This window comes from Ursus americanus, chromosome 4 (genome assembly GCF_024610735.1).
Source record: "Ursus americanus isolate L20-20 chromosome 4, mUrsAme1.1.p, whole genome shotgun sequence".
In the NCBI taxonomy this organism is placed as follows: domain Eukaryota; kingdom Metazoa; phylum Chordata; class Mammalia; order Carnivora; family Ursidae; genus Ursus; species Ursus americanus.
Window position 1 is genome coordinate 48,223,752 of NC_142130.1, and position 24,021 is coordinate 48,247,772.

Below are 24,021 nucleotides of genomic sequence, written 5' to 3' on the forward strand. Positions count from 1 at the left end.
CACATACACACATTTTACAGAGACACACAAAGATCATCACATTTTCTATTTTCTAATGTTCGGGACCTGTAGACAGTAGGAGAGGACAGGTAGAGAGGCCCAGCAGAGTGGGGTAAGGAGGAAAAACCCTGTCTGCACCAAGTTGCCAGGCTTGAAACTGGTGTCCTTTTGACTTGGGAGGGTTATAGTAATAAACTACAACTCCACTGGATATGGAAGTGAGGGTTTTTTTTTTTTTAATCGCTGCCGTGTGGTGCCCCATGGAAGAGGCGTGCATTGTGTTATGATTTTACAGCCTGACCTGGCTAACAAGTGACCAAGGAAGGCTTTTAGCAGCTTGGATTTCTTTTGTCAATGGTTTAGCTATCACATAGGCCAAAATAGTGCAAGATAAGTTTATTAGGGCTATAATGCATTGAGGTTCTTCACGCCTCGTTCGTAGGTAAATTAAGAAAAATCAATACAACAATACACAGAAACAAAGATAAACGTTTTGCTGAAGTAACCTATCTACTTTTAGCTGGTCAGAGGACCGCAAATCACCTGCGTGGGCATACAAATGGTGCTATGAGGTAGAGTAAGTCGTGGAAGATTGGCTATTGACAATTTCCCTTAAAAATAGATCTTTTGAGTCAATATATGTAATATTTATATTTTGCATATCATGTATGGTATTTACGTATTTCACAACATATGTGAACATCACATGTTGGGTGACTTTTGGAGATGGTGAATGCGAAGGCTGTTCTTTCTGATTTTTTTTTTTCTATGATGCATCTTTGGCAGATTATATTTGGCAGTCCTATATAAACAAGTCAACAGACTGCTGGGGAGGAAAAACCGAAGCTAGAAGTTAAGAGGAGTAAATTCTAGACTCCATGCTTAAACTAGCTGAACAATCTTGAGCAACTAACTTATCCTCTTTAATGCTCAGATTTGGTGTGGGGTTATTTATTTATTTTTTTTTTTTGTAAGGTTAAAATAAGAAACTTCCCCCAGTTTTCCTTCATTAAATGTTTACTCAGCATCTACTATGTGCCAGAGGTTATCATAGACCCTAGACGTTTCCTTAAGGTTTCGTCTGAATTTAAGAGTCTGTGAATTATTCTTAAACACAAACATTTTGAAGATTAAAAAAACACTATGATTTTATGGCCTAGATGCATAGCTTTAAAACTTAAAGGGAAACTGAAGAGAATTTATTTCAAATCCCTTTTATTTCCTTTATGCCACCTTAAGGTTTTTCTCTCACATCCATAAAGTTATCGGATGTGTATATGTGTGTGTGTGTAAGAGTGGCAAAGAAAAACAGATACAGAGAAAACTTAAGCTTATGAAGTTTAGAAAACAAATAGTGGTATTTAGAAATGTGATATTTCATTTATTTCTTACAGGAAAATAACTTTTAAAAAAGAAAAAGTATATAAAATCACAGCATTTTAAACTGACAATATTTAAAGTTATATTAATGACACTTTGCATTTATTTAAAAGATGGAACAAAGTGTTCTTTATCCACGTTACGCTGCAATGAGGTAGATGCTAAATATTATTATCTCTGTTTTACCCATCAGAGAAATGAGAAAAGGACAAATTATATATACTCCTCGGTATTACATAGAATAGCAATGATGAAGGAACTTAAACCTAGGACTCTTAATACCCAACATGGGTTTTGAGTAACTTGACAGTCCTTCCTTCCAAATGACAAACTTCAGGCATAAGAGGCGAATGGAGGAAAGATCAGAAAAACTTTCTCATGATTTCACTGTGCTCTTTTCTGAAGAGGAAAAAAAAAATCAACATGAGTTGCTATACTTAATTGCTGATTTAAGTGTTGTGATTTTTTGCTGGTATATTTATGTTATAAAAAATGTAAAAGACCAGCCTACCCCTAACCCCCAACCCCAGCCATAGGAAAACATCCTTTATTTCTTTATGGTCGCAAAGTTGTTTTTGTTTTTGTTTTTGTTTTGCTGAATTATGGTTAGCTTAGCAGAATTATTTAGAGATACACTTTTCAGACTTTTAGATCACACATTGCTATCAGTAAAATGTTCAAACATATATACTCAATATGTATGTATGTATATTTATGTTTATGGGATTTTAAAAAGTATTTATTTATTTTAGAGAGAACACTTGGGGGGGTGGGGGGAAGGGCCAGAGGGAGAGGGAGAGAGAATCTTAAGCAGACTCCCTTCTGGGCATGGGGTGCAACATGGGGCTTGATCCAAGGACCCTGAGAGCATGACCTGAGCCAAAACTAAGAGCTGGGTGCTTAACTGATTGCACCAGCCAGGTGCCCCTATGTATGTGTTTTTAAAGTGCACCGCTTTGTGGATATAATATTTATTATTACAAAGTATATACTCACAAAAACAAAATGAAAAGGCATGAAGTAAAAATAAAATTAAGTAAGAGTTTTATTATTTTCTTCCCACACTCCTGTGGTATAGTCTTAGTACATTCCCCAAGGGTTTGCATTCAAGTTTGGAGACCTCTGATAGGGCAGGATGCTGACCAGGACTGATGCAAGAGAGCATAAAGAAGTTCACAGAAATGTCTCACTGCAACACATTACTGTTACTGGAAAACTCTTAAGTCCACAGAGCCTTTATATTGGGAGAATGAAACATTTTTTTAAAATGCATTTTATATACTGGTGATATATTAGGCATCATGTGGTAGTATAATCCATCATTCAGTATTCTTTTGCAGATCCTTTATTGAGAGGGATCCTGTGCTACACCCTTGTGTATGCCAGATTCTGGAAAAGGAAAATTGCCTGCTCCTAGGAGAAGCGATAGAATGGAATGCCAGTCTCCTGTTTGATAGGTAAGGCCTCACCACTAAGCAAAAGAGGCTTAGAACTAAACGTACTGTAGTATTTTACCATTTAGGAAAAACTTTTTAGATTTTTATCATCTCATTTAAGAATAAATATCAAAAAAATTTAAATGGCAGTGATGCTCAAAAATTAAAAATGTGATCAAGAAAAATCATAGCTTTCACAGGGTTTATTTAACTTTCAGAATGTAGGATTATGAAAACAAAAACTGTTTGCTGTCTGGGTAAAATGGCATTTAAAAGGGTCTACAAAAAAAATTAAAAAATAAAGGGTCTGCGTTTTTCCTTTCTTGTTTTCACAACTGATGATCGACGTTCATAAGGTTAGCACATTCCTCCTTCTCATGGCCTTGACTTGTCCATTTTCTTAATTTTATTTTATATGAGTCCTTTATTACAAAATAATTTGGGGACAGTAAATTTAAATGTGTGTGTAAACATGAGTATAAGTTTATATTTTATTTAAATGTCTATAAATAACATTTATTTTCTGATCTATATACTACTTCTTTATAGAATCCTCATTCAAATCCTGATTTCACCACTTCCTAGCCGTGTACCCTTGAAAAAATTCCTTAATCATTCTAAGACTCAGTTTTCATTTTTGTAAAATAGGGATAATATGACTAACCATAAATGAAATAATCTGCATAGAATACTGAAGCCTGGAACCTACGAACATTCAATAAATATTAATTTTATTTATCTTTCACACATTACAAGCCAATGACAGCTGCTTTACAGAAAGTTTTCTAACTTAACCAGCATATCAAATGGAGTTCATGGAACTTGTTGCAACTCACTCACCCAGGGTTTGTGATTTCCCTTTAGCCTACATTCTACCAACTCCAGCATCTCTGCACATAAAAGGGATGTCAGACAGATCCAGGTTAAAGCAAACATCCCATTGAGTGGCCATTATTAAGCACCTAAAAAGGCAAACTTGTAATAAATCCTTCTTTGAAACAAGCCTTGTTTTGCCCATGGAAACTCTAGATAGTTACAGTGATGAGGGTCTGTCTTACATAACAATTTTTGCCTTGTATTATGACCTTACTGAGCTTCCCTTTTTTAACTCTATAAGAAAAAAAAAATAGAGCAAATCATACCTCTCTCCTCAAGGCCAAATCCAGGGGACTAAAAATTGGAACTTGGACAGTCAAACCACTAGCACCAGTGCAAGCATTCATAATTCTGAAGAGAACCAGCAGAGTTGTAAATAAGAAAGAAAGATTAGGGGTGCCTGGTTGGGCCTCTGACTCTTGGTTTTGGCTCAGGTCATGGTCTCCAGGGTGGTGGGATCAAACCCCATGTTGGGCTCCAAGCTCCACCTGGAGTCTGCTTGAGATTCTTTCTGACCTCCCCCTCTCCTCCTCTTGACTACCCCCAACCCTGTGCACTCTCTCTCTCTCTCTCTCTCTCGAAAGCAAATAAATAAATAAAATCTTTAAAAAAGAAGGAAAGATTATCCAGCTTTCCTAGAGTGATTTTTGGCAAAGCATCTCAGAATTCCTCGCTCTTGTGATCTTCTATCGCATTTTATCTATATTACTCTGAAGGCAATTTAAATCCCTTGCCGTGTATTACATTATTTGTGTGTAGAGAAAAGAAACACCTAAAGAAATATCTCCTTTGTTTTATTTTCCAACAGTGGCTAGCATAAGAACTTGTACATTGCCTAACATGTAACAGTAACTCAACAAAGATTTGCAAAACAGAGGAACAAAAGAAAGGAAAAACAAACTAAAAGTCTACAGATTCTAAGAAGGATCAGAAAGAGTATAGAGATGAGAGAGGTGCCAGGAAATGGTGGGTATCCCAGGTATATGGTGAACAGAACTTACATTATAGTCATCATAGGTTATACCTGCATATTTTTCTAATTTTCTAAAGCACATCTGAGATAGCCTAGCATACTCACTAGTATCCATATGAGCTAGGTGAAACAAAGAAAGGGACTTTCTTTTTAAAGATGAAAAAATTGAAGCAGAAAAAGGCTAAATGAGTCCCTCAATGTTATACAACTAGTAGCAGAGCTGGACTTAGCTGTACTAAGGTCCTAGACAGCTAGTTCTGCAAGCTTTCTGCCTTGGGAGAGAGAAGGAGGGGGGAGTCACCATGGAGTCACTTAAGGATCATACCATAAAAATAGGTCTCTAAGTGGACGATGATTTTACACTAATGGATTTGATAATAAAACCAGTGAGCACTAGCGTTAACATTAGATGGTCTTTCTAGCCACCATCTCATTAGAAGCTTCAACAACATCCCCAACAAGGACTGTCTAGTATGATACACCCAGCTCATGGGAACTCCTTTCTTCAAGACAATCCATTTCATTTTCTAGCAGTTTTGACCACTACACAGTTCTTCCTGATAGTCAAATAATTTCTCTCCTCTTAAGTATTATCCATTGTTCCTTTTCTTATTCTCTTGTTACCACACAGAACAATCCAATCCCTCTTCCATGTAACATTTGAAATATGTGAAGACAGCTATCATGATGGCCTTCTGCCTTGAGTTGTGTCTTTTTCAGACAAATGGTCTTAGTTCCTTAAAACATTTTTCCTAGGTCACCATTTTCAATTCATGGTCTCCTCTCAAACCCTGTGTATTGTCTTTGTTGGTGTGTTCCTTCAGGTGGGATATCTAGAGCCAGTGGGGGCTGAGGCAGTGTGCAGTACAGCATGACCATGGCTCCCTTCTCCTTGATACAAAATTTCTATTACTGCAGCCTAAGATGGAACTTGCTTTCTTGGCAGTCACATCACTCTGCTGACTGATACTGTGCTTATTCGCAAAAAAAAAAAAAAAAAAAAAAAAAAAAAAATTTTTTCAAATGTGGGCTGTTAAGCCATGTCTCTTCCATTCTGTATTATATCATTTATTTTGGGGAAACTGAGGCATAAGCCTTTATAACCCTGGTATTATATAGTGGTTAAGAGCTGAGGCTCTGGAGTTAATAACACCATGGGTTAATAACTTGGCTCCAGCACTTACTTTGTGAATTTGAACAAATTGCATAACCCCTTTTTGCTATAGTTCCTCATGTATAAAGGGGATGGTACTAGGTACCTCGTAAAGTTATTGTAGGTATTAAATAAAATAATATATGTAAAATACTTAACATGGCACTCGTCATATGATAAGCACTCAATAAATGGTAGAATTATTTCTCTTTAGCTGATGAGATTCAGCCCAGAATTACATTTTGCTAACTCTTTTTTGTATGCTGATTATTTCATTCAACGTGTTTGCTATTGATCTCACCATCTTTGGTTCATTCACAAATGTGATGCCACCTTTACATTTTTCCAAGTCATTTTTAAAAGCACTGTCTAAGGCAGAACCCAGAGCACATATCTCCCGATAGGTTAACGTGGACCATTTATCAGCACTTGCATGGCCACAGTTGTTGAAGCCACCTAATTCACATAAATTTAAAAATGTAAGTCTAAGGAAGGTTCTAAAGAATAATATGGTGATCCTGTAGACACTTTATTACTTAACATGTTATTAATTGCCTCAGATTTCTTTATAGGAAATAAAACATTTTATATACAATTGAAGCCCCTTTCCCAGGTCCAGTTCCTCTCCAGTTCTCCCCAGAGGTGACCATTATTTCATAATTTTACTCTCATCCTACCTATATGTTTTGCGGCCCACTCATGAAAATACCTGATATGACTTTAATCACAGAAGAGGCTTTAAGAAATTTTCATTCACTAATGTTATGAGAAGAATTCTTGGTGAGTAGAGTGTACTAACCAGTTAATTACAATGAAAACAGGAAATTTGGGAAGGATATGGGATGGCTCTTAGAAATTAAAGGAAAAAAAAAAATAAGACTGGGGAACTAGATCTCAGAAAGCCCAGGACGCTCTCAACTCCAGATCAGTTTCAGGGATAATATCTTTGTTCTCATTATGATGAATTTGCTCAAACTCTGTCCTTTCTTTATGCCACCGAAGAGACGAGAATGGAAGAGTCCTATCACCTTTACCCAAGTTTTAGGTTCACCCTTTGGCCAGTTACAAGAGGACACTTTGCTTGACCCTCCCAACAAGACTGCAGGCTTACCTGGGATGGGGAGCATCGGCCGGTGGTGGAGGCTTCAGGGAATTGAGTTAGGACAGAAATATTTAGATGGAGGCAGTGTATTGGTAACATTCTTGTTCTTGGTAGATTCACAGGTGTTGGTTTTATAACTTACATAAATGTTACATTATTCTTTTGCATGTAGCAAATATATTTTGAAAATAAAAGTAAACTTTAAGAAAACAGTAGAGAAAAAAAGGTTGCATACAAAGAAGGCTTTTAGTTTCGCAAAGTAAAATTGTACCACTAAGAGAAGGCAAATAGATACTGGGCTGAAGACAACAGACTGTAACATCTCTAACAGCCACAGTGCAACTGAGCTATCAGTTTATTAACGCTGTTACAAAAGAAAAATCGGTTTAGGCTAGTCTCAGTGACCCTACGCTGGCTGTCCTTTTTCTAAGCGTGCACAGACTTTTTCCTTCACTTGCCTATCTCAGTCAGATTTCATTTCATTTCAAGGATCATAAAGCCACTCAGATAAGCTTAAGGAAAAAGGGAAATTAATTGTGCAAATATTGGGGTCTCTCGCAGAACTCAGGAGAGTAAGAATAACCAGGCACGAAAACAAAAGCATATCGCCTTCATTGCTGTCACTGTCATCAGGTGAGGGGCAAGGATTCACCCGTTTTGGAGGGCTGCTCTTTTGGTGCTTGTGGACGGGAACAGTTTTCTCAAGTAAACAGCAGGTTGGGAGGATAAAAGGGGTATTCTACTCCATAGCACCTTCTAGAATCTTATGTAGACTTGATGTCTCATTTACCACTTCTAATTTGCAGGATCCACCTTTTTCCTCCCAATCCTAAGAAATTTAACTTCATGGGGTGCCTGGGTGGCTCAGATTATTAAGCGTCTGCCTTTGGCTCAGGTCACGATCCCTGGGTCCTGGGATCCCTGCTCATGGGGGAGCCTGCTTCTCCCTCTCCCTCTGTCTGCCACTCCCCCTGCTTTGCTGTCTTGCTGTCTCTGTCAAATGAATAAATAAAATCTTAAAAAAAAAAAAAAAAGAAGAAAGAAAGAAATTTAACTGCAATTATTCAGAATGTTTATGGCCTGGTTTTTATACCCACATGTGTTCAGAGGTGAATTATTTCTTAATATATTTATTTGTTATATTCCTTGATTCATTCCAGAAAGGATTTCAATTGCTCTTCAACAGTTCAAACTTAAGTGCCTGTTTTCCCCAGACTCTCGGGTATTATTCAATAGATCTTGGATATCTCAATTCATTTGGAGTGCCTAGGGGGTCTCTTAAATTTTAACTTATTTTTTGCTTTCTATTACCTTCTACGGCAATCTACTCAAACTAGCTGAAGAAAAGGAGGATTTATTGGACTCACTCCACAGGTAAGGGTACAGCAAGGAACGACCATAGAAAGCTCTAATTTAAACCCCCAATGAAGTGGAGGTATCAGGGCTTGGAGGTAGGCGTGAGGCCAGGGACATTGTCTGAAGGTACAGTTGCGAAGCAGGAAGTGCAGCTGGCAGAAAAGTTGCTTTTTCCTGAAGTGGAATAGGACAGACAGGAGAGGCATACAATTGAGAAGTTAACCAAAACAATGATGTTTTGTGGTGAAGGAGATAAAACTAAGGGAAGGCAGAGGGTTGTGTCAAATGATGGTTTTTGTATGAATTCACCTCTAGGCTCGCCTTCACTATCTGTGCGCTCCTGAAAAAAGCAAATATATTGAGGTTCGCCTACCAGAAAGGCCAGCTTTAAAAAGAACATTGTGATAGTGCTCAAAGAGGAGGCATTAAATACATTGCCCGAAATTAGGCTAAAGTCTCTTTACCGTGGAAGAATTGAGTCCAGGTCTTAGGAGTACTTAGCGCTTTGGAGAGGGATGGTTTCCTTTTCTGTCACTTGACACTTTTTCTTACAATATCATCTTCTTCCTCATTTAAACCTCATTTAAAAACAAACTTTCTAATCTGTTGAATTGCTGAAGTTCTCTTTCCAAATTTCAAATGGCCTGTTATAACTTTGTTAAAGTACTGACCTTTGGGCACCTGGGTGGCTCAGTCTGTTAAGCGTCTGCCTTCGGCTCAGGTCATGATCCCAGGGTCCTAGGACTGAGCCCCGCATCCAGCTCCTCTCCCTCTGCTCCTCTCTGCCCTGCTCGTGCTCTCGCTCTCTCACGCAGATAAATAAATAAAATCTTTAAAAAAATAATAACGTACTGACCTTTGACCAGCGCCATTCAAGAGGAGAAAAACTGAAATGAGTAACTTTGCTTGTCACATGAAGGAGGGAGGGAGGTAAGGAAGGAAAGAAATGGGAAGGGATGGGAAAGAAGAAAGACTGAATTTTTTTTTTAAGATTTTATTTATTTATTTGACAGACAAGGAGAGAGCACAAGCAGAGGGAGTGGCAGGCAGAGAGAGAGGGAGAAGCAGACTCCCAGCTAAGCAGGGAGCCTGACATGGGACTCGATCCCAGGACACTGGGATCATGACCTGAGCCAAAGGCAGACTCTTTTTTTTTTTTTAAGAATTTATATATTTATTTGACAGAGAGAGAGACAGCCAGTGATAGGGGGAACGCAGGCAGGGGGAGTGGGAGAGGAAGAAGCAGGCTCCCAGTGGAGGAGCCTGATGTGGGGCTCGATCCCGGAATTCTGGGATCACGCCCTGAGCCGAAGGCAGACGCTTAACGACTGAGCCACCCAGGTGCCACCGAAGGCAGACTCTTAACTGATCAAGCCACTGAGGCGCCCCAGAAAGACTTAATTCTTAGAGAAGTTAGCTGGGATGACTTCAGAAGACACCAACCCTTGGCTCTGACTTTACATTCAGATGTGACCTGAATAGGGATTGCAGAAGGGGAGGAACTAAATACAAAGAAAACCTTCCCCTAAGTAGATAATTCTGGATTAGAGGAAGAAAGCCTCTTTAGCAACACCTGGGTCCCTAGCATCAGACAGAAGGGTAAGGGTCTCTCTGTCTTCTAAGTGCCCAACCACTGTAGACATCACCAAGGCCGTTCTTGCTGCAGCAAGAACAAGGCCTCCTTTGGTCGTCCTGACTTAGATAATGTGTGTCTATCCTTCCTATCAAACCTTAATTGCTGATCAGAGACTCAGAGTTCCTTCTCTCCAGAGTTCAGAGGAGAAAAGCGTGCAGCAAAAAGTCCTCACTTTTTCATCCTCCATCACTCCATCAAGGCTTCTCTTCCGAATTTGGGGGTTGTATCTGCTTTCTCAGGCTTCACAGACTGTAGTGGTCTCTAGCGCTTCCAGAGAAGGATAGGAACCATTTGGAAAGCTATCTCAAAGCGATGAATAGAGAAGAGTTGGTCCAAGGTCTTGGTGGTCATCTGAGAAATCATGGCTTTTCAATCCTGAGCAAAACAAAGAAGAAAGAGGCATTCAGTCAAGCTCAACTATTATCCTGGTGAGATTGGAAAAAAGAACCAAGCTCTAGGAGCCACTGGTTTCATGGAGCCAATCATTCATTCATTCATTCATTCATTCAACAACATTTATGAAGTGCCTTCTGTGTACCAGGTGCTGTGGTGATTGCAAGAGACACCAAAAGGATGTGGTTCCTGTGCTAACGGAGCTTGTGTTCTAGCAGTGGAGACAGATGTGATATACAGCATAATACAAAATGTTCCTCTGATTCAGGAATAGAGGCAGAACAAGCTAGCTTGCAATGCTGGAAGAATCTAAACGTGCAGGAGCAATTGCAGGACCTGAGGCTGCTCAAGGTTTAGCTGTTTGAAGGAGTAAAGAGGTTTTCTTTAGTCAGGTAGGGAAGAAGGCTGACTTCTGAGATCTTTAGATTCTTAAATTGGCTTTATATTCTAAGTAAAATGCTGGATTTGGGACATGTCCTTTTTATGATTTTTGTGGTCAGTATTATTCTTTTTAAACTCTAGGGTTTGTGTGCAGTAGTGAGTGGTTTGGAGAGATTATTGTGTTTGCTTCAGAAATTTCGATAAAAGGCTAAAGGTATTAGGAATACTCGGGAAAAAAAGTTTAGTATTAGTAATTATAAGAAGATATGTCAGGAAATACTACACACAGGAGATTTCAGGTGGCAGCTACATTGAACAAAAAGAAAGTTTATGTGCAACAAGAATGACTATTTCCATAGTTAAATCATGTTCGGTAAGAATGACAAACACTGGATATTGATGTAGATTTTAGTTTTTATTTATATTTTAGAGAGGCATAATTACATTTTGATTTTATGTCATCTCTTATGGAATAGACCTGTTACTCTACTGGGACTGTGTAGCCTCAGTAAGCTTTGCAATTTGTATTGATATTTGCTTTATCTGTGCATGTTCATAGGGTGTGTGTGAACTCAGGCTCCCAGTGGAGGCAGAATTGCTCAGAGCTTAAGAGCTGGTGCTTCTAGAGTCAGAAAGATCTGAATTCAAACACTAGCTCTATTTACTAGTTGCATGACCTTGGACAAACTTCTTAAACCTGCCAAGCCTGAAACCTCAGTTTCCTAAACTGTAAGATGGGGATTAGCGTGGTTCCTACCTCTGAGGCTTGTTTTGGGAATTAAACACGATGCTATGTGTAAAAACGGTCCCTGACAATAAATAGTAGCTCTTCTTTTAAGTAAGGCTTGTTAGATGGAGTAATGTTTTGTGTCCAGGGATATGGAGCCCTGGAAGATTAATAGAAATTTTATTTTCCAGGGATGATAATTGAAATCCTTGAGAAATTTGGGTGGGCTGTTCTTTGAAGATTGCTAAAATTTAATATGGTGGCACAGTAATTGCAATAGATGGAAAGAACTAAATATTTCCTTCTTTTTTACAAAAGATAGTGGTGTTCACAATTATTTAGGTAACAATGGAGAATTTCAGAGTATTTATGCACTCCTGACTTGACTTGTTGAGGTTTCTTAATATGTGTCAGTAGAGAACAAGAACTCATTTTTAGCTCTAAGTCACCACTGCACCCTTAGCACTTGGCAGTCTGATGATAGCATTTTTCAAAATGCGGTTCATCAGAATCGCCCACATGACTTGTTTAAAATTCAGATTCCTGGCCCTCACCTGTGAAGAAGTCTCTGAATTTCAAATAAATATACCAACCCAGCTGATTTGTATCAACTCCTAAGCTTTTTTTTTTAAATTTTATTTATTTATTTGATAGAAAGAGGGAGACAGAGAGAGAATGAGCCGGGGGAGGAGCAGAGGGAGAGGGAGAAGCAGGTTCTCCACTGAGCAGGGTGCCCCATGTGGGGCTCAATCCCAGGACCCTGGGATCATGACCTGAGCCAAAGGCAGACGCTTAACCGACTGAGCCACCCAGGTGTCCCTAACACCTAAGCTTAAGAAGGACTAGACCACACACATATGAGCTATACCCTGGATGAAAATTCTTTCAGGTTGTGCTTATTATTTAAATGGTAACTTGAGTGAGACGTTTATGGGACACACCTTAACATCCTCACAGGACATAAAACTTTTTGTTCTCTTTGCCTTAACAACCATTCCAAATCTCTTGATGAATAACCATTTACTTTCTCTCGCAGTCTACAGAAACAATTGTCTTTCCCTGCTTGTGGTGGTAACAGCTAAACTGTTACCTTATCCTTGTTACTATGGTAGGGCCGGGGGTAGGGCAAATATGAATAGATGTATGACTGGGGTTCACAGAGAACCCCTGGTTTACACAAACTTCTCCGTGGCTGAACTTGCTAAATCCGACCTTTCTTTCCCCAGTCCTTAAAGTCTCATATATTCCTTTTATATATTCTCATGATATCCCCAACCTACCTATCCCTGAGTCTGCCGTCCTGATCACTACTCCAGATCCATTTTGATGACATCAGGACAGATACCTGTGAATGCTATCTCACTCTGCCTCCAGAAGAAATCTGTTAGCTGCGAAGGCGGTAAAAATTATATTTTCATGTTCCAGTTTGTAAATAGAAGAAGAGATACTGTGTGCATGTAAAAGTGTCAAAGCGAGTTACAGGGTAGGGAGAAGAAGGAAAAGATACCTATGAAGCCAGAGGAGAAATCCCCACCTTTATATTGCCTGACCTACATGGTTACAGGCAAAGAAACGTGTGAGCCCTGAAGGCAGATCTGATGCATGCTGCCCCCAATATGCTGAATCTGGGAGTCCTGAGCTTGCTAAGCCATTTTCTACTGCCCAGACAACATGACAAATTTTGATATTTGAAGTTCTGTGGTTTCAATGATGGATTGGTTGGTGAAACAATGGTAATTTACTTTTGATTGGAAATATTTTTAGGCGGTCCTCCTAGCTTTATTGCAAATAGACTTTTTTTTTAAGATTTTATTTTTAAGTAATGTCTACACCCAGTATGAGGCTTGAACTTATAACCCTGAGATCACGATTCCCATGCTCTACCGAATGATCCAGGCAGGTGCCCCCGAAGTAGACATTCTTTATGTTGTACATCTGGAGATTGCACCTCAGAAAAGCAAAATCTCTTCAACTTGAATCAGCAAGAGACCTGTCCATTTAGCCTCTTTAATAAATCAGGCCCGTTGGGGTGCCTGGGTGGCTCAGTCGTTAAGTGTGATCCTGGAGTCCTGGGATCGAGCCCCACATTAGGCTCCTCCACTGGGAGCCTGCTTCTTCCTCTCCCACTCCCCCTGCCTGTGTTCCCTCTCTCGCTGGCTGTCTTTCTGTCTCTCTCTGTCAAATGAATAAATAAAATCTTTAAAAAATAAAAAATAAAAAAATAAGTCAGGCCCGTGTGCTAAAATGGTCCCCACCCACACTCCAGTTCACGCGAATGGAATTAAACAATCTTTACAAAGCCATGGTTACACACATAGGCTTTGGAGTCCGATGTGGGGTTTTGAGCCCTGGCTCCCCGTCTCACCAGATGTGTGAACCCAGACAAGTTCTCTAGCCTCAGTCTCATCAACTATAAGGTAGGATGATGGTAGCCATGGTGAGAAGGGTAGGATGATGGATAGAAAACTCTCTGTGTCATGCCTGGCATTCAGTAGTTCTCCCTCACTGTTCTTTCCTCTTCTTATGATTCTATTGTCCCCATCTTTGCTTTGCATCTTGTCCAAGCCTTTTTACACGTAACCATGTGATATGTCAAGATGTGCCTAACTCCCTACTCTCCATTTTCTTGATTTCATTTATTCAACAAATATTTCCTGAGTGTGCACTACGTGCAAGGTGTTATTCTAGGTGCTATTTAAATCAGAACAAAACAGATAAAAGTCCTTGCCATCATGGAGCTTACATTCTAGTCAAGGGGAGCAATACAATAGACATTAAACAAAGTAAGCCAACAGGATACATGTTATAGAAAAAGAGAGAACAGGGGAATGGAGACTGTGTGGGGTGTAGAGGTGTTCCAATTTTAAATGAGGTGATCAGGATAGGCCTCATTCTTTTGTTTAAACACAGAGGGAGTGGGAAACGCTCTTCTTCAAAGTCCTACAGAGCTCACTGTCCTTGGGTAACTTCAGGCAAAAATGAGAGGCTGGAATGCCTAACAGAAGTGGAGCCTCATTCTTTAATTTTTCAAAAGCAGCAGAAAAGCAGCAGAAGGAACGTACTGATGCTTGCCCATTAGGTGGCAAGAGCTGTTTTGTGTGTTTTCTTTTTGACCTGACTCACCTGTTGTGTCTAAGGTCATAGAATCTTCATCCCTCGCTCCCTTTGGTTACATGTCTCAGGACCTTGGAGATGGGAAGTATTATCAATAAAAGATGAGAAATTAGGGCTTCTTGGGCTATATCTCTGTGTTTTATATAACAGAAATCCTTTGCAACTCAAGGAAACATGTGACTTAATTCTAAATCCATGATTGGATTTAACTTTAGACAATTTCTATGAAAACAAAGCAGCATAATTTTTTCTGAAGCCTGATAGAGTAGGAAAAGCCCTGCAGTGGGATTCAGAGTCCGGGGTCTCCCGCAGCCTTGCCACTAGCCATCGTTCCACAGTTCTATGTCCGAGACTTTCTCGCGTGTGAATTGCGGGTGGGAAGAGGAAGTATCCCTTCTACCTAATTCCGTGAGTCTTTGAAAAGCTCCAAGAAAATTTCTCTGCTAGAGACTAAAGCAGGTATAATGTGTGGGCCTCTAATCTCTTGACATCTGCTTTATTGAAAACTGCAATTAAGGTGATTTGTCCATTTTTGGATGGGAATAAAAATGGAGTGGTAATCTTCCTCATATTATTTGTGCCTCTTTACCTTTCAAGGTATAAATGAAGGGGAGAATGCTTTCTTACTACATACTGCTCATCAGCACTTTTTTTTTTTAAGAGATCCTACATTTATTTGATTTATTTATTTTTTTAAATAACCTCTACCTCCAATGTGGGTCTTGGACTCACGACCCTGAGACCAAGAGTTGCATGTTCTACCAACTGAGCCAGACAGGCGCCCCTGCGCATCAGCATTTTTGCCATATACATAGAATTTCAAGACCTTACCATCAAATGTCATCTATCAGACACTTAAAATATTTCAGTATTTATAAACCTAAAGAGACCTCCAAGTGACAAAGACCTGTCCTCAAGGTCTCCAAGCCTTTATTTTTATTTACCATTATTATTTTTATATTAGAGTTAATTATATTAGTAATATATTATAACATAAGTAATATATTATAGCCTCCATTTTACATGGAAAGAAATTGAAATGCACACAAAAGTCTACTAAAAATAATCAAAGTCACTCCACTCTGTAAACCTGGACCTTTCCTTAATCTTCTAAACTAGGGATTGGCAAACTCCTGTGTGCAGGCCAAATCTGCTTTCCCTTCCCCTCCTTCCCCCACAACCTGTTTTTATATGGTTTTTACATTTCTTTAATGGTTGAGAAAAATCAAAAGTACTATTTTGTGACATGTGAAAATTATATGAAATACCTAGTTCAATGTTCATAGAACAAGGTTGAGTGGAACAAAACCACTCCCATTATTTATATATTATCTGCTTATATATATGGCCACTTTCTCTCAAAAATAGCCACGTTGAGTAGTTGTGACAGAAATCATATGGCCCATAAAGCCTAAAATATTTACTGTCTGTCCCTTTGCAGAAAAAGTTGCCAATCCCTGGTCCAGACCATATGGGTGTCTTTGTTAGGGGTCTAAGGAAAACATATGTAGACTCGTGGCATTTCAGTTCTGCCTTATTTTACATACACTTGCACATGGTACCAAGAAAACTACACATGCCTTCTCCCATCAGGCTGCATTTTCTCCTTTATGGATTGGTTACTTGTTGTTGCTTGTTATTCATGGAAATCCCTATTTGTTCATTCATTCACTCCACAAGTCTTTATGGTGCACCTGCCTGGGAAGAGGGACTAACCAAAAGTAGCTTGATTAGTTAACTTTTAGAGACAAGTAGTAGGCAAATATAACCTTTATTATACAATAGCAAGAAGTGCCACCCTAAAGTTATGCCTGGGGCAAAAAGCAAAGTTGTTTGACTCAACTGAGGGGATTGGTGAAGGTTTCCTAGGAAGACACCTGAACTGAGGACAAGAAGAGGACAAGGTTTGGGGAAGGGGGACATAAAATTCAAATTAAACAGAGCAATACAGTAGTCCCCCCCCCCCCGCCCTTACCTGAAGCTTTGCTTTCTGTGGTTTCAGTTACCCTTGGTCAACTCTGGTCCAGATGTTTCATCAGAAGGTCAGTATAGCCTAGCACTGTGTCACAATGCCTGTGTCAGTCACCTCACTTCATCTCATCACATAGGACTTTCATCATCCCACATCATCAAAAGAAAAAGGGTGAGTACAGTATAATAAGATATTTTGAGAAAAAAAGACCATTCATATAACTTTTACTACAGTATATTGTTATCATTGTTCTATTTTATTATCGTTGTTGATCTCTTACCGTGCCTAATTTCCACATTAAACTTTATCATAGGTGTGTATGTGTAGGAACTGTGTCATTTGGTACTATCCACTGGGGGTCTTGGAATGTATCCCCTGTAGATAAGTGGTGGGACTACTATATTTTCCAGGACCTGTATTAGTCTGGATTCGGTGCAGGAAAGAGAAAGCAAGGTAGTCCTGTTAAGAAGGAGAGGACTTAGGATCCCTAGGTAATTAGGACAAAATCATGGAAGGGCCAGAAAAATGGGCTGTAGGCTGGCCCACCAGCAATGATTCCCAAAAGACTCTAGTACCATCTCACTGAGGCCAGGACTGGAAGTATTCGGTACGGGAACACATTGCCATCCGCTGACGTGGAATCAGGAAGTCTGTCTGATGCTGCTGCCGCTGGAACTCTGCTAGAGAACAGAATCTACAGAATTGCTAGCTGGTTGTAATGCAGTCAGGAGAGCAGGACATGGCCTCAGCTCTGTTTTAAACTTCTAAGTCTCACAGGAGTACATCGATTTTGTGCATTTAGAACTCTCGCCGCAGGGGCTCCTGGGTGGCTCAGTGGGTTAAGAGGCCGACTCTTGATTTCAGCTCAGGTCATGATCTTAGGGTCCTGAGATCAAGCCCCCATTGGGCTCTGTGCTGAGTGTGGCGCATGCTTGAGATTCCTTCTCTCTGTCTCCCTTTGCCCCTCCCCCTACTCATTTTCTCTCTCAATAAATAAATAAATAAATAATTTTTAAAAAGAACTCTTGCTGGGGACACTTGGGACATCTAGGGACACTTGGCTGGCTCAGTCGGTAGAGCATGTGACTCTTGATCTTGGGGTCATGAGTTTGGGCCCCATGTTGGGTGTAGAAATTACTTAAGATAAATAATAAAAATATTTTATCTTATTTTTGTAAAAGATTTTATTTATTCATTTGAAACAGAGAGATACAGAGAGAGAGCATGAGCAAGGGGAAGGCAGAGAGAGAGGGAGAAGCAGGCTCTCTGTTGAGCCAGATGCCCGATGCCAGGCTCAATCCCAGGACCCTGGGATCATGACCTGAGCTGAAGGCAGATGCTTAACCGACTGAGCCACCCAGGCATCCCAATAAAAATATTTTTAAAAAAGAAGTCAAGAAAAGTAACCTCAGCTTCCTAGTCTCTGCAGCACGGAGGCATCCTACAAGTCAGGTAGAATAAGGGTTAAGCAAGCCAAGTCACAGAGTCCACCACATTTATAGAATCAATGTCACTGTCCATTCAATGAGTTGCAAATAGCTTGGAATGGCTAGAGTAGTAGTTCCCAAATAATCAGGGGATCCCTATTTTACTTCAAAATGTTGAGCCCTTGATGCACATGACAGTTGTTCTATTTTAACATCCTGTGATTGAGAGATATCTTACAAATAGTTACATTTAAATAAAATGTTATTAATCTCAATAGCACATACATTTGAAAGGTATGGTGCTAATGGTAGCTGACCTATATTGCGCACATTATGTATATTGATCATTTCACTGTAATGCATACATATTCAAGCTATATCATTTGTTCAGTCAACAGATAATGGCCTGGACCACTTGTGTATTCCAGAACTCTTCCATAATGTCTGGGAATCTAGGTATTTTAGATTCACACTTGGGAATCATTGAGCTATAATATTTAGAGTATGTGATGAAAGGAAGCAAGCAAAAATGCTCTAAAAGAAGGCTTATTTCCTTAGATATTAATCAGGAGGTGATGGGGACTTACTGAATTTTTAGTAAAGGAATGACAATCAGATTTTCATGTCAGACCACTCTGGCAAGGACTAGAAGATGAAGAAATGGGAGACTCAGGGCAAGCAGGAAATGTAGGGGACTATTTTAGTGATCCAGGTGGGAAAATCAGGGTTCTAATAAACAGGGCATAGGTAGTGGGGAGGAACAGAAATGGGTATATAGGGGGAAAATTAATTGCTTATTGATTAACTTGGTGTGTATGGGTTATTAGGAGGACAGAAGAAAAAGGCCATGCTTGAGTAACCATATAAATACGCAATACAAGACAAAAAAGAACCATCTCAAGTTCTTAAGATGTATATATATTTAAAATAAAATCAGTAGAGTGATATGAATACAGTTCTAAATTACTTGGGGCAGGCTTACTGCCATAAAAAATAACCCCCAAATCTCAGTGACTTAAGTGTATAAAAATATATTTCTCATTCACATACAATCCAATGGGGGTAGAAGGATGTGCATGTGATGGTGAGGAGAAAGGAAATCTCTGCTCCCTGTGATTTTTCTGGGACCCAGGACTTTTCCTTTCATTGACTCTGCCATCTTCTAGGGCCACTGGACTCTCTCCATTCATCTGGACAGAGGAGGATAGAGAGCTGAATTGCAAATAGGAACCTGTAAGGGCCAGGCTTGGAAGAACTGTAAATCACTTGTGCGTGCATTCCATTGGTTAGAACTCAGTGATGTAGCCACACCTAACTGAGTTGTTCATGAGAAATCTAATCTAGCTGGGTGCCAGAACAAAGGAAATGTGAGTTTCAGGAGCATGTAGCCAGTCTCTAGCATAAGCATATGTTAGGTTATAAGGCAGAACTTGCAGAATTTGGAAATATGATTGCAGTGAATGACAAAGTGATTTGAGTTTAATTAGACAATGTCTAAACGTGATTGATGTAACAGAGAAATCTGTGAATCATTTGATTATATTACTGAAGAAATGCTGTGTTCATATAGTGTGGAGATTGGAGAGAAATGGAAGTGAGCAATACCTCTGTTGAGTTCAGAAATAGGTGAAGCAAAGATGAAGGAACTACCACTATCGCTTGCCCTGTTGTGGTGGGGGTACTCTAGTCACTAACTGTTTATGAACTGCCATCTGCCAAGCACTGTTCTCGGCCCTGGAATAGAAACACCTTAACCTGTCTGCCAGATGGGTCAATCCCTATAGAGAGGAGATGGGTCTACCGGATCCTTCTGGCTTGAAGGTTCAGGCTTTCATAATATTCCATTTAATTCACTTTGCTCTGATTCTCTTCTAAACAAGTGCCTTCTAATTCTCTCTTGACTGTCTTTGAACTCAAGAAGAAAATATGCTGATCAGCCAACAGAGTCTTCTAATCCCTGTGATTCCTGCAGCTTCCTGCTCCTCCTTTCCCTCCTCCTCCACTGCCTCCTCCTCCTCCTTCACCTCTTCCTCCTCCTCCTCAGATTACCATCATTACCATCGTCATTACCATCATCATGCTCATTATAAGAACCACCATGCACTGGGCACTGGGCACTGGGCATTGTGCTAGGTACTTTATGTATTGCTTTTAATCCTCATGATGTTGCATTTTACGGGTGCAAATACTGAGTCTCAGAGAAAGTCAGTAACTTGCCCTCACACTTAGTAGTGCTGAGCCTAAATCAGAACCCAGTTCTGCTGACTTAATAACACAAGTTCTTCTTGCCATTATAAAGGAGTAAATCTGGGTTTGTAGATCAGTTTTATTTTTATTACCTTTTTTACATTTCTTAAATATGAATTACTTACTTGAATTGATCAGATCTGAGTATGTTGACAAAATTAAGTTTCTGGTCTCAGAATACTCAGGACCCAATACTGATCTGGGGAAACTTCTCAGAGGTTGTTGACCCCATAAGTTCTTGCCAGAGCTGTCACCTTGCCCACATGACATCCCTGTTTTTGAACTTACTCCTGAACATTGGTGACCTGGTAATATGACAAAATAATCTATTTACCAGAGAGAACTGTTGTCATATTTATATAATGCGAAAAACCACTCTCATAAATAAAGCCCGACCCTTAGGTACAAAACTTAGTTAGGTTACCAGATAAAAATGATCTGTTGATTCCTTCAACAAAACCATACTGTGTAACTGCAATTATTGAACAAAGGTGGAATCAGAAAAATGTATTTTTGAATTAAAATGTATTGATGGAAATAAATCAAAGCCAATGTGTTTTCTTCTAATGGCAGTTTTATTTTCTCAGAATGGGAATTTAAAATTGCTTAAATTGCTTCTAAGTTAGTGAGTAGGAAAAGTGCTCAAATGGTGATAAAATGTGTAACAAATGTTCAGCCAGCGTGCAGAGGATGACAAGGAAGAGGAGAAGCATTCTGCATGTATCACAGTAAAGCGTGCACACGCATGTTTCCAGCTCTCCACACTGATGTTTCTAGCTAGAGCACAGCAAGTGAAAGCATCTACTTCATCGTCCCCTTTCCTGCTGTTTGCATACCTTTACGTAAGGCTACCCCTTGCTCGATGCACCATGTCTTTTGCTTCACGGTATTTCTGACCTTTCACGTCTGATGCTGTCACTTCTGGTTTCTTACTTCTAAATTACTTCATTGTCATGTTGGAGAAGTAATAAAAATGTAGGTCAAAGTGTGTCTTTCGGAAATCACTGTAGGAACCTAAAAGAGACAAATGAGGGAATAATGTGCTTTTCTCAGACAACATATAATAATGATGACAGTCGCTTGCCACTGTTCCTGGGAGAAGGGCCATGGAAATGTGTGACTTAGGTGGCCGTGGCGTTCTTCTGGTGAACTATACAGACTTGAAAGCCCACCGTTCTCAAGTGAGAACAAAAGCCAAGCTTTCTAAGTAAACGTATGATGATTATCCAATTCAACATATCTAGCCATAGAGTAAGCAATGACAAGCTGCCCACCAGGACTTGGTAACTCATTGACCTACTAGTGCCGTGGTGTGGAGACTGCAAATCTGATTTGGAGAAAGTGGAGAATTTGTGCCCAGGATTGAGGATACGTGATTCTCTCGCAGGTTCACCTGATGCTGTGATTCTGGGGAATTCATCTAACCTGCAGGTTCAGGTTTTTAATCTGTACAATGACAGGGAGGGACTAGATCTACAAGCTCCCCTTCAGGTTTAAAACAGAGCAGTATTACTCCATTGTGGGAGAAACAAAGCTTTCCTTTAAAAAACTGATTAGTAATATCATACATGAAGTGATAGTTACAAAATAATTGCAGTCTGTACAGTTGCAGTACTGACATAGTGATATGAATGTTCTCAGTAAAAATGATTGCATTTCTTTTTATCCAGTAGATCAGTTTAAACCTGAGCCTACATCATTGGCCTCCAGGCTGGTGAAAGATTCAGTCTGTGATTGCGGGAACTCCCTATCCCTGAAAAGCTTTATGCAAAATTGCCAGATTCTCCTGAATTTTCTCACAAAACTTCTGGGAAACGGTTCTGATTACCCTACGGTCACCCCTGGTTTCCACTGGAACTTGTGCCGATCCATGAGGCCCTTTGCCTCAGGAATTCTAATGTTTCGCTGACACTGCGAGGGCAAGGCATGTTCCGGTGAGGCTGGTTCTGTGGGTGCCTGGGACTTGGCCCTGTCAGGAATCCCAGTCCAGTGTTTTTGGGGTTTTTATACACCTACCCCAGAATTCCGTTCCCTGTCTACCCTTGACCTCTCCAAGGGCTGAGAACAACCCTCCTTTCTCCCTCTTGCCAGTTTCAAATGGTCTTCCCTTTCTCCTTTCCCTCTCTTGGAAACCTTGCAGAAACTCTTCAGTGAATTTGAATTTTTATTCAAGTTGGAAAGAGAATTTGCTTCATGTAGCTTCTACCTCTGAAGAAAGGACATACAAAATCCTAGGCTAACATCTGGGATTGAGGGCAGAGGAAAATGCACAGGCCAAAACACAAATTAATATTTCAATAAATCGTCCTGCTACACTATCAAGTAATTAGAAATGTAATCACATATAGGGAGAAATGGATTTGTATTCATTTTTTATTGCAATGTTTTTGAAATAACAGCTTTATTGAGATATAATTTATATACCATACAATTAACCTGTTTAATGTGCATGTATTTATTTTTAATAGTGAGTTTGAGTAAAGGCAAGTTTAATTAGAGGGGATAGCTGGAAAAATTTATGGATGTTTTAAAGGGAACTTCTGAATACCTTCAAAGGTTTAAGAGGTTAATGGTGCTGGCATTTTTGTGTGTAAAATTTCAATAAAAGATTTCATTTTATAGGATGTTATGGGATATATAATAACATTAAAAGTTTTTCTACTATAATGTTAATGGACAAGGCCAGGCTCCAAAATTGTAAGTATAATATGACCACACCTGTAAGAAAACAGGCATACACAAAAAGGAAGGAAAAATGGCTAATTTTGGATGGTCAGACTTAGGGAACATATTTATTTTCCATTTTTATAGAATATTAAATTCTTCAATAGTATGTATACTTTTGGAATGAGAAGGAAACAGGAGCTTTGGTGTATGGAGTTTTTATACATATTTCTATGCCTTTCTATAGTATCATCAACTTAGATCAGATTGGCAGTTGTCTGTGGAAAGTGTTCACAGGAGGAGAAGGATGAGTGAGTAAGTGTGAGAAAGGGAAGAAAGCAGACAACCAATCATCCTTATGCCAGGGCCATTTGTGTATCAGTCACTTGTAAGTCTGAAAACACTTGGCTTTGAAATAATTGAGGAGTATGCAAGACAGGTTGAGATAAAGTCTATACCATACAAATTGGTTTTTTTAATTAAATATTTCATTTATTTATTTGAGAGAGAGGGAGGGAGGGGGAGAGAGAGAAAGAGAGAGAGAGAGAGAGGGAGAGAAAACAGGTGGGGGGAGGGGCAGAGGGACTAAACAGATTCCCCGCTGAGTGGGGAGCCCAGTGAGGGGCTCCTTCCCAGGACCGTGAGATCATGACCGGAGTCGAAGTCACATGCTTAACTGTTTGAGCCCCCCAGGTGCCCCTATACCATACAAATTGTAAGAGAAATGAAGTTTTATGTCTTCCAATATAATGAGTAGATCATATTGACACCAATAAGTAAGATGAGGTAAACGATGAAAAAATATAACTTGACAGACCCATATTTTACATTTAGATTATAAATGCTTTTTAAATATATATACTTTGATATAATTGCCTGCTCCTAACTATAACAAAAGTTCTTTATTTTATTTTTATTTTTTATTTTACAGATGCCTTATAAGCAAGGTTATGAAAACTCAAAGGGAAAAAATATGTTACCTATTTTACTCAGTAGTAATAGCTTATTTTATCAGAACCATCACTAAGTTAAATTATCATAGCCTGGATTTTCTGTACATAAAGACTCTTAAAATAGCCCCTATTAAATTTATCAGAATTTCTAGTACTGTAAAATTACTTGAAATGGAGGGAATGTGTTTTGGTGTCAAAGCCTGGACAAGCATTTGAAAGATGCCCTCAGCG

At 39.4% G+C, this 24,021-nt stretch overlaps 1 long non-coding RNA gene across 1 annotated transcript in view; it reads left to right on the forward strand.

Annotated features, from left to right (window-relative positions):
- Positions 1 to 2,722: 2,722 nt before the first annotated feature.
- Positions 2,723 to 24,021, forward strand: part of LOC123784091 (uncharacterized) — a 784,838-nt gene continuing 763,539 nt past the window's right edge. The window contains exons 1-2 of the long non-coding RNA XR_015724218.1: positions 2,723 to 2,837; positions 16,530 to 16,670. This is a non-coding gene — a long non-coding RNA (uncharacterized LOC123784091). The remainder of the gene's footprint in view (positions 2,838 to 16,529; positions 16,671 to 24,021) is intronic.